We start from the raw sequence: 13,595 nt of genomic DNA, 5'->3' as shown, positions 1-13,595 counted from the left end.
AGAAAGAAGTAAATTTGAACTTGGCTTATGAATGGAGACTGATTATTAGGGAAGAGGAGGAAGGAAGAAAAAAAATCTTCACTCCTTTGTACGTGGAGAGCAAGTAGAAAAAGAGAAAAGTGGATTTTGGCTCTTCTAAGGGCAATTTCGTAATTTCACAAGATTAGGCCAAAATTTTCGAAACTCGTTGTCATTTCTGGAAACAACTAAAAATAGAAATGTTTAGTTAAAATAATTCTTTGTAAAATATCGTTAACGAAAAATAAATAAATTTCCGTATACAAATTTATCGTTTAAAATAAATCGTAAAAACGTTTAAATTAACGAAATCCAATTATTCGTAATTATTTAAAACGAAATCAAGTTAATAAATATATTTAATTTTAAAAAATCAAGTTTAAAAATTTCAGGGTATTACATCGATAATATTTATATTTCCGTCATGAACTATATTTCCGTTTCCGGCAAATACTTTTTCTTTGCCTTTTTATAATTTGTTTAGCTCCCACAGGAACCAACATCCATCATTTTCAAATATCCGGAATTAGAGTATTTACTGTTACTGAATATTTTGTTCACCTAAATACTTGATCCGTTCACGTACGTGCTATTTGTGCATGTGACCCTATTTACCAAACATTAAGTAAGGGAATTGTACATAAGTGATTCCATTCCTATGATATACCATACAACCAATGATGGAAATAGTTTACATTACCTTTTTCCTTTTTTTTTTTTTTTTGCTAAGTAAGAAAGGATAATATTAATCACCAAAAACAGATTACAAGCTAGGCTAACTCCAAAGGAAACGAACCAACTAGGTTGGACCCTTTCACAAAGGAGAGAGCAACACAACTAAACAACTCTTAAAGAGTTAAAAAACATAAGCTATCCTTTCGACTTACTTTTCTAGGCATTACACTCCTAATTCGATCTCTCACAATCTGCTTTATTCTATTAACAGTGTTATGCACAGTTGGGATACACTTATCCCATAAACTGCCATTCCTACTCCTCCATACAAAATACACAGTTGTTGCTAATGCAGCATACCAGACTTGCCTTCGAAATTTGGTTTGATGACTATTACCAATTCTGCTAATGAGAATCTGAAGCCCACTGTGAGTAGTGTGAAAGCCAACCCAACTCTTGATCTCCTCAATACACCTCTTGCTATAAGGGAAAGCAAAAAACAGATGATCATGGACCTCTTCTTGCTGATCACACAAAAGACAATTTGGAGAGGAGCAAACACCAATTCTGGCTAACCTTGCAGCTGTTTGTAACCTATCCTGAACAGCCATCCAACAAATGAACTTGTGCTTAGGTGTATTCAATCTATTCCAAACCATATGATCCCAGTGCACCAAGGGTTTTGGACCTGTGAGTTTTTTATACACATCTTTCACAGAGTAACAGGACATACTGCTAAATTCAGCAATAGTGTAGTATTGCTTCAGAACTTCTTTTGCTTCACAAATCTTTCTCCAGTACCAGCTTGCAGAATTGTTGGGCTGGTACTCCCACAATTCCCCATCCTTGACATAGACAGAGCTCACCCATTTGATCCATATATTGTCTTTCTTTGTGGCCACAGCCCACACATACTTGCCAATAGCTGCAGTATTCCATTTCAGAATGTCTCTGAAGCCAAGACCACCTTCTTTCTTCTCACAACAAGAACTTTTCCAGGAAATGTTACTTGGCTTGCTACTATAAGCTTGCCCACTCCACAGAAATGACCTACACACCATGGTGATCTCTTTCAGAACCTTCTTAGGCAAGATATAAATCTGAGCCCAATAACTATGCAAACTCAGCAAAACAGAATTAATCAGAAGAACTCTTGCTGTGTAGGAGAGGTTTCTAGAACTCCAAACTTTGATTCTGAGTATCATCTTATCCACTAACATTTCACATTGTGCAGCAGTAATCTTTTTAGCACAGATAGGCACACCCAAATACTTGAAAGGTAAGGTACTTCTAGTAAAACCAGAAGCTGACACTACTCTCTTCACATCATCTTCAGCCATGCCATAACAATAAATAGATGATTTTTGCTTATTTTCCATTAAACCAGATGAATCAGAGAACAAATTGAAAGCTTGAAGTAGCAAATATATTGAAGGAAAGTCTCCTTTGCAGCACAGAATAAGATCATCAGCAAAACACAAATGTGTCAGCTTTAAATCTCTGCATCTTGGATGAAACTGGAACATGGGAAGCTCACTCATTTGATGAAATATTCTGGAAAGATACTCCATACATATTACAAACAGCAGAGGGGACATGGGATCCCCTTGTCTCAGCCCCCTTTCAGATTTGAAAAAACCATGAAGAGAGCCATTGATAACCAGAGAAAACATGGGGGTAGTCACACATTCCATAACTAGATCAACAAACTTCTTAGGGAAACCTAACTGCTCCAACATTTGAAGCAGAAAATTCCAATCCACTGTATCATAGGCCTTCTGCAGATTAATCTTCATTAAGCAGCTAGGCTTCACATCTTTCCTACCATAATGTTTCACCAAATCCTGAACCACCATAATATTGTGTACAATATACCTCCCATGTACAAATCCCCCTTGATTCTCAAGAATTAAATCAGGAAGGATTTTTCTGAGTCTCCCACACAAGACTTTGGTTACACACTTATAAAGTGTATTACAGCAAGAAATTGGCCTGAATTCACTCACATTCTTAGGGCACTTGGTCTTTGGAATAAGAGTAATGGCAGTATGATTGATTTCTTTTAACATTTTCCCATGCTGCAATACATCTAGCACAGCAGCAACTACATCCTCTCCCACAATGTTCCATGTGTCTCTATAGAAGAAGGTCCCAAAACCATCAGGTCTTGGAGCCTTAATACCAGGAATTGAAAACAAAGCTTTCTTAACTTCATCATAAGTGTAAGGAGCATTCAAAATCTGCTTGTGTTGATCTGTAACCATTGGACCTGCTTGAACAATCTGACTGAGAACATCAGTTCTATTAGAATGAGTGCTACCCAACAAAGTGGAATAAAAATCCAAGAAAGCTTTAGAAACACCATCTGCAGTGTCAGTCCAAACCCCATTCATGTCATGTATGCTGCAAATCTGGTTATGAGTGTTTCTACTTCTGATACTCTGATGAAACAATGCTGTGTTTTCATCACCTGCTTTGAGCCATTCTAGTTTTTCTTTCTGCCTCAAAAATTCCAGATAAGCTTTGTGTTTTGTTCTGTACTCCTGCACAGCTTGTAATTCTGCATCAGCTAAAGCTTGATCAGCTAGATTTAAATGCATTGCAGTTTGAGCTGCAATCATTTCATGGTGAGCTTTAAGATCAGCAGCATGGACATCACTAAACCCAACTCTATTCAGCTCCTTCAAAGTTGCTTTTACTTTTTTCAATTTTGTAACAACAGTGAACATCTTACTTCCTTGAATCTGAGTGTTCCATTGTTCTTGGACAATTGTATTAAAATCCAGAGCATTTCTCCACATTGTAAAATATTTGAAGGGTTTCTTCCCTCCTGAATTCCTAGGATACACTGTAAGGAGACCTGGAGAGTGATCAAAAGAACCTTCATTCATGAAACAAGCTTCTGCAGACCCATACTCACTCTGCCAACCAGTATTAGCCGTGATTCTGTCAAGTTTTGAAAATACTCTAGCTATTCCTTGTTGCTTGTTGTTCCAAGTGTACAAATTGCCTACACTCTTAACATCCTCCATGCCACAAATACTGCATACAAGCACACATAGAAGTGATCTCACTAGTCCTCACTGGAGCACCAATTCTCTCATTCAAAGCCATGACACAGTTGAAGTCCCCACATATCACCCATGGATCATGAGTATTCAGATGCCTCAAATCTCTCCACAACTCCTCTCTAGCATTCTTTTCATTGAATGCATAGATGAAAGTACATAAAAATTTAGTTGTACTTCCCACTGGAGTAACAGAACAGTGAACAAATTGACTAGTTACAGCAATAATGTTCACTATGAAACTATTAGGATTCCATGCCACAATGATCCTCCCTCCATCATGGTAGCTTGAATTTCTTGTAAAACACCAAGTACTAAACATTCTCTGGTAAAGCTTACCTAGATTGGCAGTCTTTACCTTGTGTTCCAGAAGCCCAACCAATCCAACATGATACTTGTGAATGAATTGTCTCACAATATCTTGTTTCTGGATCAGATTGAGACCTCTGACATTCCAAGAGACGACTTTATTCATAAGAGGATGGAGGGTTCCCCCTCCCTACACTTCCCCCTATGTTTTCTCCAGAACCACCCACAACTACTACATTTTGCTCATTAGCATCATCTCCCCCTTGCTCAGTGTTCAAAAGTTGAAAGGTATTAGTAATCTATGTAGGTTCAGGGTCATTAGACCTCACTCTAATTGGTCTGAGTGCTCTTTGAAATCCTTCCTGATCCACCTCAATTGGGGCTTCCACGGATGGCACCACCACCTGTTTCTGAACCCAAACTCTCTTGGAACCTGTCCTACATTCATCAGTTCTATGTCCCACCTTCTTACATTTGCCACAAGTGGTAGGGTTCCACTCAAAAGTGAGTGCCACTTTGGTCAAAACTCCATGTTCATCCATGAAGTCAGTATGAGAAGGCAAGTCCTGTGTAAGAGGCATATCCACCAATACTCTAGCATATTGCAATTTATCTCTATTTACAGTTGCAGCATCCCTCTTAATAGGCTTCCCAAACTGATGCACAATCTTGAACAAAGATTTCTCACCCCAATATTTAAAGTTCAACTGCATTTGAACCCATATTGGAACAGATTTGACTTCCTCTTTCTCAATATCCATCTCTACACTCCAAGGTTTAACAATAACTGGTTTGCTATCAAAAAAATGGTGGCCAGACAGAACCTTATCCCTCATGTCCATGGTGAGAAAATGAACTAGATAAATCCCTTTTTTCACCATAATCACCTTGTCCACATTAAATTTTCTCCAAATACGCCTAACAAAACCATCCATGACATGAGTAGGTGGATTTGCCCCTATAATATAGCAAATCACAGATGAACTCCAGAATTCCACCTCCTCCTGAATATCATCCAATTCAATCTGAACAGGACTATCATTTTGAACACTCATATCCTTCGATTCATTATCAGAACTATCATGATCACTAGATTCATCATTATCCAAACTATCATGAACACTAGATTCATTGAATTGCTGTAAAATAGGAACAGAGACCATACCAATGTCTACATTTGCTCTGGTTTGAGGATTACGAACAACTGAGGCCGATTTGTGAATTTCTTGCATCCATTCATTGAATGAGTGCCTTACTTCCGATCGTAACTGCAGGTGTTGTAATCCAGATTTCGGCGTCAAAATTTCATTCTCCAATCCAAAATCCAATGCCTCCACTCCCAAAACTTCATCAATGGGACGAGTTCTAAGTGCTTGAGAATCGGACGAAGGGCCACGAGGTTTCTTCTTCGAATTTCCATGATTATTGCTTCGCGATTTACCTCCATTTTTCTTCGCCATGGCTTCGGTGCACGATAGACCTCATGCGCCGAGAGAAAACTTGAGGAAAAAGAAAGCCTTATTATTTATTTATTAGTTAAGGTTTGTTTCTATTTGTTTCTATTCCACTCCCTTTTCAACATTCATATATTTCAACGTTCATACCAAACACCCCCTTAGAAAGTAAGGTTGTGAAACCGTTTTCTATCTAAAGCACTACCTGATTTTGGATTTACACCAAAAAATAATTGTTTTATGTCAGTGGTAACCTTCTGTACAGACATATATATCAACACACCACAGCCTGGTATGCCATAGTGCCTAGTTCCTCGCATGCTAAATCATGTATATCATTACAAAGATCGTTTTCATTAGACATTTTAGGGTATTTGCAGCTCAAATTGTAGTATGCAAATTAAAGTGCAAAGTGCACATTGGTGACCAACTCAAAGCCACAGATGCAGCTTCTCACAACATGCACTTTCTACTGTAAATGCAATTGAAATATAGATGCTCGTAGTGGCAGATACAATCCCATTTCGTTTTTTGCGGCTATCCTAGCTGCCAGTCTTTCCCAAACAAATTTGTTCCAATAACAAGCATCAGCTTTGGCTATGACATATTTATTCCCCTGCCTCACCTGAGCATGAGCATAGACATTCTGGGAATCGACCTTTATCCAAGAATTAGATTAGATCTCATGCACACACAGATATCTAAAGTATTATTAATTATTTTTATAAAATATTGAACTTATATTTTTTTTTTCTCATAAAGCAAATGCATATTTAATAAATCTGTTATAACGGAAGCAAAGAAAGATTAAATAACGTAAATAAAGAACACATAGATATAACGTGGTTCACTAACAATGTGTTACCTACGTCCACAGGCAGAGGGGATGAAAGTTTTATTGATCTTGAGGAGTACAGATTACATAATACGACTAGATTATAACCTAAAGAGTTTATATAGTACTCTCTAGACAGATGCGGAAAAGCCCAGAAAATAGGCCCAAAACAGATAATCCTAGTCCAGAATAACAGATATCGTGTGTTGGGGCGTTGCAGTAATGGGCTTGACCGATTCAAGGCATTATTCTAACAAAATCTTAGGGTGATGATAAAGGTTGCATGTAATACCCCGAATTTTTAAAACACGGTTTACTATGTCTAATAATTTTATTTAATTTAATTTTTATTACTATTTGTTGAAAATCGTTTTAAATCTTAATTTCAGACGCTAATTTTTAATTAACAATAATCGTGTTTAACTCGGAAATTTTAAATATTTCAGTCGTAAAAATACTTCGAGTTTTATAATTCAATTAGTTTTTTATTTAAATTATAATTATTTTCGAATTATCTTTTAAAGCTTAATTAGGGAGTAAAAATTCTGAAAATTTCTCTAACAATTCACAATTTCCAAGATATCCTTATTCTTCTAAATAAGCCAAAGTCAGTTTGTCTCCCTCCTTCCTTCTTCTTCTTCTTCACGCAGCTTTTTCCCATGGAAGTCAAACTTCCCTTTACACTTGTCTCACACATTCTTACAATTTGATCCACGTATCTTTGCCTAACTCCCTTAGTCACCAGAATTGCAGGTTTCTCTTAACATTTGTCATTCCAACCAATCTCAATTGAGTCAATGAACATTAATTCACACTATAAATAGCTCTCAACATAGGCAGAAAAGGAGAAAATCAAACTCAAAATCGTGAGTAATAATCCGATTCAAACTCACTGAATTCCAACAAAAACTAAACACAATTCAATTTCGCTTTCCTGGTTTTCTTTCTGTAATTTAAACCACCACCACCACCACCAACGACCACCATCTGCCTACCACCCTGATCAACCATGACCACCGCCACACCCACTGCACGCACCACCCTCACCTCCCTTGCTCTTCGTATATCCCCTGCCCCCTCCCCAATTCCTCCCCTTCTGTGTCGCGCTGCACCACCTACACACCACCGCCACCACTGTCCACCATCACCACCTTATACACCAACCTTCGCCTCCCACATTCCCCGGCGAGCCGTCCTCCCCTCTGCCCAGAACCGCCCTCCTCAGATCCCTTGCTCCTCCCCTTCTTCGCGCAACTCACCCCCTCCCTTCACCGCTCTGCCGCCGCCAACCACTCACCATCACCGTCGCAACAGACCGCGCCGCCCAGCCAGCCACATCCCTTCCTCTCCTCCCATGTGTCGTGCTTCCCCTCCTCCCCTGCTTCCAATTCGTGTTTCTTTTTTTCAGAAAACCAAAACCAATTTTGGTTTAAGGCCTTGTTTTTATTCTCCTCAAACCCCCATACAAATTGGGCCACATTCCATTTGGACCTTGGGTAATACTAAATCTGAATTTTCAAATTTTTAATTTATCAATACTTATGATTTAATAATTTTTACAAAATGCATATTTACTAATAAAAATTGTTTATTATTTTTCAGATTTTATTATCAATTTTGTGAGAATAAGATTCTAGTTTTATTTATCAAAATGGAATTTAAATATTATTTACATGAAAATTGATTTATAAAATATATATGTATTTCGATTAAAGATTCGATTAATAATAATATTTTCTTTAAATTTCGAAATTATATTTTATTAAAATTCTTTATTTATAAATCCATTACTTATAAATTTCATGATTTATACAATATTGATTTTATAATTATTTATCGATTTAGTACTAATTCAGTAATTTATTATTTTTAAAGAAATTGGACTCGGAGCTCAGGACGAACGAACCAAGGAAAAATCCCTATCAAATCGCGGAGTTAGGTAACGGTTATTGCTAGTACCCGCAATCCCCTTATAAATATGATTTATGAAAATATGATGTTATGATTGAATTTTTAAATTAAATGTTTTGACATGTTTTATGGATTGTGGGAATGAATTATGATTTGTTTGAATTATTCTTTATAATATGATTTGATTGAGTTTTCTCATAAATTGATGATTATATGATGCCATGAATGAAATAATGTTTTATTGATCCCATAATCTAAATGATGTTTTATGATCTAAAAAGAGTTATGTTATTTCAACTGAAATACAAGCCAAGGCTTAGTAAAAATACATAAAACATGATAAATGAAAGTGAAAGACATAGTTTGTCTGGCAGTATATAAACTACTATCTTCCTATCTATCGGTCATGCATGTACCTACGGACACCTGTCCACCCATGGATTACGAGCCCAGGCTCCCATGGTTATGAGCTCAGGCTCAAGGCCCAGGCCCCATGTTACAGTTCGATAATGAGCCTAGGCTCTTATTGTTAGGTTATGATATATATGACAATTCATAAATCATGCGGAAAAACCATAAAGCCAGGAAAGCATATTATATTCACATAATCATTTAGCATAGAATTGATGCATACATGTTGTAGCGTGCCTTCCCTAGCTGCGCCCGAACCGAACAAGAACAAGTCTTTAGGACTCCAAATGTCGTCCCTCCGTAGATAGTCCACAGTACGTCCGGATCCGCCTCAAGTTAGACCAACTAGAATCGCCCTTAAGGTTACTAGGAATTTCGGCTAGTGTTTGCAAGTGTATGGTTAATTTTATTTCAAAAACTTACCCTTTGAATACTTCAATCGTTCCTGCAAATAATGACCCTAGGCCCTTATTTATAGAGGTATGGAAAAGGAACTGGAATCTTATTAGGATACTAATTAGTTAAACTAGAATCCTAGTAGGACTCTTAATTAATTAATTTTATCCTTTTAGGATTAGGAATTTAATCATCAAACAAATCCTATACCATTTAGGTTTCGTATGTGAACACAAACTCTACACGAGCATGTCCCACGAGCGTGCAGGCCATGCCCGCGCACAGCCCACACGGCCGCTCGGCCCACGCGTGCCGCAAGCCCACGCGAGCAGCAGCACAGCTCGCAGCCCATCGCTGCGCGCGCTGCGCGCGCTGCCATGGCCTGCTGGGCCTGGCCTTGCGCTGGGCCTAGCGTGGCCTTGGCTGTTCGTGTGGCGCGCTTGGCTTGCTGGGCGATGGCCTGGCTTCGTGCTGAGCCCTCGTCCGGCAGGCCTCGTCCGATGCTTCTTCGTACGATACGCTTCCGATTAAATTCCCGGTTCCGGAATTCATTTCCGATACGAACAATATTTAATATTTCCGATTCCGGAATCAATTTCCGTTTCAAACAAATATTTAATATTTCCGTTTCCGGAATTATTTTCCGATTCCGATAATATTTCCGATTCTGACAATATTTCCGTTTCCGGCAATATTTCCGATTCCGGCAATATTTCCATTTCCGATAATATTTTCCGATACGTACCATGTTTCCGTTTCCGGTAACATCTACGACTTGGATAATATTTATATTTCCGATACGATCCATATTTCCGTTTCCGGCAATATCATCGTTTCCGGAGTATTCATTTCTTGCTTGTGACGATCTCAGCTCCCACTGAAACCAAGATCCGTCGATTCCGAATATCCATAGATAGAGTATTTAATGCCATTAAATACTTGATCCGTTTACGTACTATTTGTGTGACCCTACGGGTTCAGTCAAGAGTAAGCTGTGGATTAATATCATTAATTCCACTTGAACTGAAGCGGCCTCTAGCTAGGCATTCAGCTCACTTGATCTCACTGAATTATTAACTTGTTAATTAATACTGAACCGCACTTATTAGACTTAACATAGAATGCATACTTGGACCAAGGGCATTATTTCCTTCAGTCTCCCACTTGTCCTTAGGGACAAGTGTGCATTTCCTAATTCCTTTGTCGCTCGATGCTTGCTCTTGAACATAAGGTAAGAGTTGTCATCCTTATTATGTCCAGAGGTGTTTCTCGGTTTCAGAGTTCAACTGATCAAATAAACAGATAATCATAGCCTATGATTCATCCGAGCACGGCCATGCATTTTACAGTTTCTAGCTCTCCGAGTGGCCTTGTACAACCTTTAAGCATCTCATCCCGATTTATGGGAGGACAATCCCAATCTTGAGATCTTGAGATTAGACTTCGTTTGATAGGTGATTACCTGAGCGTTGCCTTTATAGCCTCCTTTTACGGTGCGACGGTTGGTCAACGTCAAAGCAACCAGTTCTCAAACAAGTAATCTCAAATCACTCAGGTATTGAGGATTTAGTGTCTAATAATTTTAATGAAATTTACTTATGACAGATTTTTATCTCTTACAGTAAAGTTTCATAGGTCTGTCCGATACTAGTCTTCCCAAAGTAAGTATCTATGCAAATGATTATGACATTGCCATGTCCACATAGTTCAAGAAACAGAACTACTAGTCATCTTGCATTCTAGTCGTCTAACGTTTTCTATGCGTCCAATTTTATAGAAAACTTTTGACATTCAAGTTCACTTGATAGACATTTCTTAGTCACAGGACTATTCCTGACAGTCTATCTTGAATATATGGTCAAACTGAAGGGACTCATCATTTAATACTAAACCAAGATTAAATGGAATATGAAAATACATTTCATATATGATAAATGTTCAACCCCATTGTTTAAGAACCATGGGCCTCAAAACCCATCTTTAAAACAGTTCATGGAATTCAAAGCTATGCTTGATTTCCAGTGCTACAATGTGAGTGTTGCTTCTCACTTGTTGCATAGGTTTAGTTATCATGCTTTGCCAATCTTAATATCCTTTTCATCAAATGTTTTTTGAGATATGATGATAAGATCTTTTGAGTTTGTTTATTATGTGATCTAGTCTTTCTTACTTCAAGAGTGGTTCTACGCATTTTTCAATGAAGAACCATCAAGCCAGCAGACATGTGATCTACCCAAGTTCAGTGAAGAACTCTTTAACATAAACAACCCTGTTTTATTGCTTCTTAGGCAATAAGTACTTTTACTTCAACTTTATAGGTTGCTAGTGATGCTTTGTTTGGAATTACTTATCCAAGCAGTTCACAGATATGTGGAAGACTTTCCAGCTGTATCTTAGAACATAGAAATTAATATTTAATTTCCCACGCAACAACTTATGGTCTCCAATCCATGTTGTCATTTCAAAACACGATGCTCTATAGCTCGTCCTTGTCAATGGTTAACTCCAAAGGGATCTTGCTTGATCCTTTGCCAGTGTTTTATGCGTGTAGCATCAAAGTTTAGCATATCTTTACTTCCTTTAATCAAGAACTAATCCTATGTACCTTTTCAAGTACCATAAGTTTTTCTTGATCTCAATCTAGTTGATCTTTACTTAGACCAATAGAGATTGGTATATGTTCGTCATGCCTAAAGTCATACGATAAGTTTTTGGCGATCCTCATATTATATCATACATAATAAATTCTTTTGCAGAATAATTCCCAGTTGAATTCTATTCATGTAACTTTAGCTCATTCTAGTTTCAGTAGATACTAAATCCAGCTAAATTCTTTGACATATAATATAGGTTAAGAATCTTACTTAGATCCTTTGATGTTTAACTTAGTAAATGCTTATACATAGTTCAAATATCTTTACTTAGATTTATTCATATGGGTCAAATGTCTCCAATGGAGACTTTCGTGTTTGATTTATTAAATTCCATTACTTAATCCAAAACAATATTATAAGATATTTGTAAATAGATCTTAATACCCAATATGTACTAAGTTTCGCCATGGTTCATCATTGATGAATAATTTCAAATCTAAGTCATTATCATTTGAATGTTATTTCACAATAGAGAGATATGTGTGTAATACACATAGGACCAATTAAGTTTTACGTACTCCCACTAAACTTCTTATATATCTATAAGAATCATGTTCATTTTATGAAACTAAAATGCTTATTAGCTTCACTAAAATACAGTTCCAATTCCCAATTGCTTGCTTAAATTTGTACTTAGATTTCTTAAGTTAGCATTCCTTTTCAAGCATTTATTTGGATCCACAAATCCTATGACATGCCATGTACATAGTTTTCTTCCAACATTTGATTGAGGAATACGTTTTGTCATCCAATTGCCATATGTACCAATATGCAATTATTGCTTGAATTATAGACTTAAGCATTACGATTAAGCATGAGGTTTCAACATAATCCACGCCGTGAATTTGCTTGTAACCTTTAGCAACTAATCTAGCTTTGTGTGTGAACACAATTCCATGTTTGATAGTTTTTATCCTTAAAACCAATTTGCAACCAATAGGTGTTAACTTATTCTTCCAAATCAACAAAATTCAATTTTGTCATCAAAAACATTGAGTATGTTTTATGGCCTCTAACCATTTAAAACATTGAGTCTATATATGGCCTCTAACCATTTTAGGGAATCTGGGTTTCGTCATAGCTTTCTTACAAGTCACAAACTCATTAATCTACATGATAATAGTTTGACTGCAAGTTGTAGGTTTCTTCACTATCTAATAGAAGAATCGCATAGCTTCAGTGACCTAAACTCCATGATTCTTCACTATTTAATAGAAGAATCTCATAGTTTCAGTGACTTGAACTCTATGCCTACTTGGGTATAGAACATCAAACAATAGAATATTAATAGCCACTTGAAAGTCCTTTGAATATTCTGTTCTCCTTGAAGCACTTGTAAAGTCTTCTAAGAGATGTCTATTCTTTAAAGCCACTTCTAAAGTCTTTAAAGAATAAGTTCGGATTTTCTGAAGCACTTCGAAATGCCTCCGGAATGTCCGTTTATGTTTGTTGTTTGCCTCGAAAACTTTCGAGGTCTATTTTCTCCCACTTGTCATTTTGGAAACGAATCTCCAAAAGGACATTATTTCGAGCAAACAAACATTATGTTCTCAAACATTCGTGGTAGAAACAATACCCTTGTGTCTCATTTGAATAAATCACAATGAAACATATATCTATACTTGGGCCTTAGTTTGTTGAATAACAAACACTAAGCTCCCACTGAGTTTAGGAACTCTTTAGATATATTATGAAAAGATATTCTGAAATTACTTTTCAATAGCTTTGACGAATTTGGTTTAGTTTGGTGGTAGTTGAGCATTTTGTTTTAGAAATTATAGGAAAATTCTTTATGATTCATCATTGATCGAATCAAGTACTAATTGACTTCGATCATTCCAACTTAGATATGCCATATCTTATG

This window comes from Spinacia oleracea, chromosome 6 (genome assembly GCF_020520425.1).
Source record: "Spinacia oleracea cultivar Varoflay chromosome 6, BTI_SOV_V1, whole genome shotgun sequence".
Taxonomy (NCBI): domain Eukaryota; kingdom Viridiplantae; phylum Streptophyta; class Magnoliopsida; order Caryophyllales; family Amaranthaceae; genus Spinacia; species Spinacia oleracea.
The sequence above is the reverse complement of the archived record's forward strand: the minus strand, read 5'-3'. Positions refer to the sequence as shown.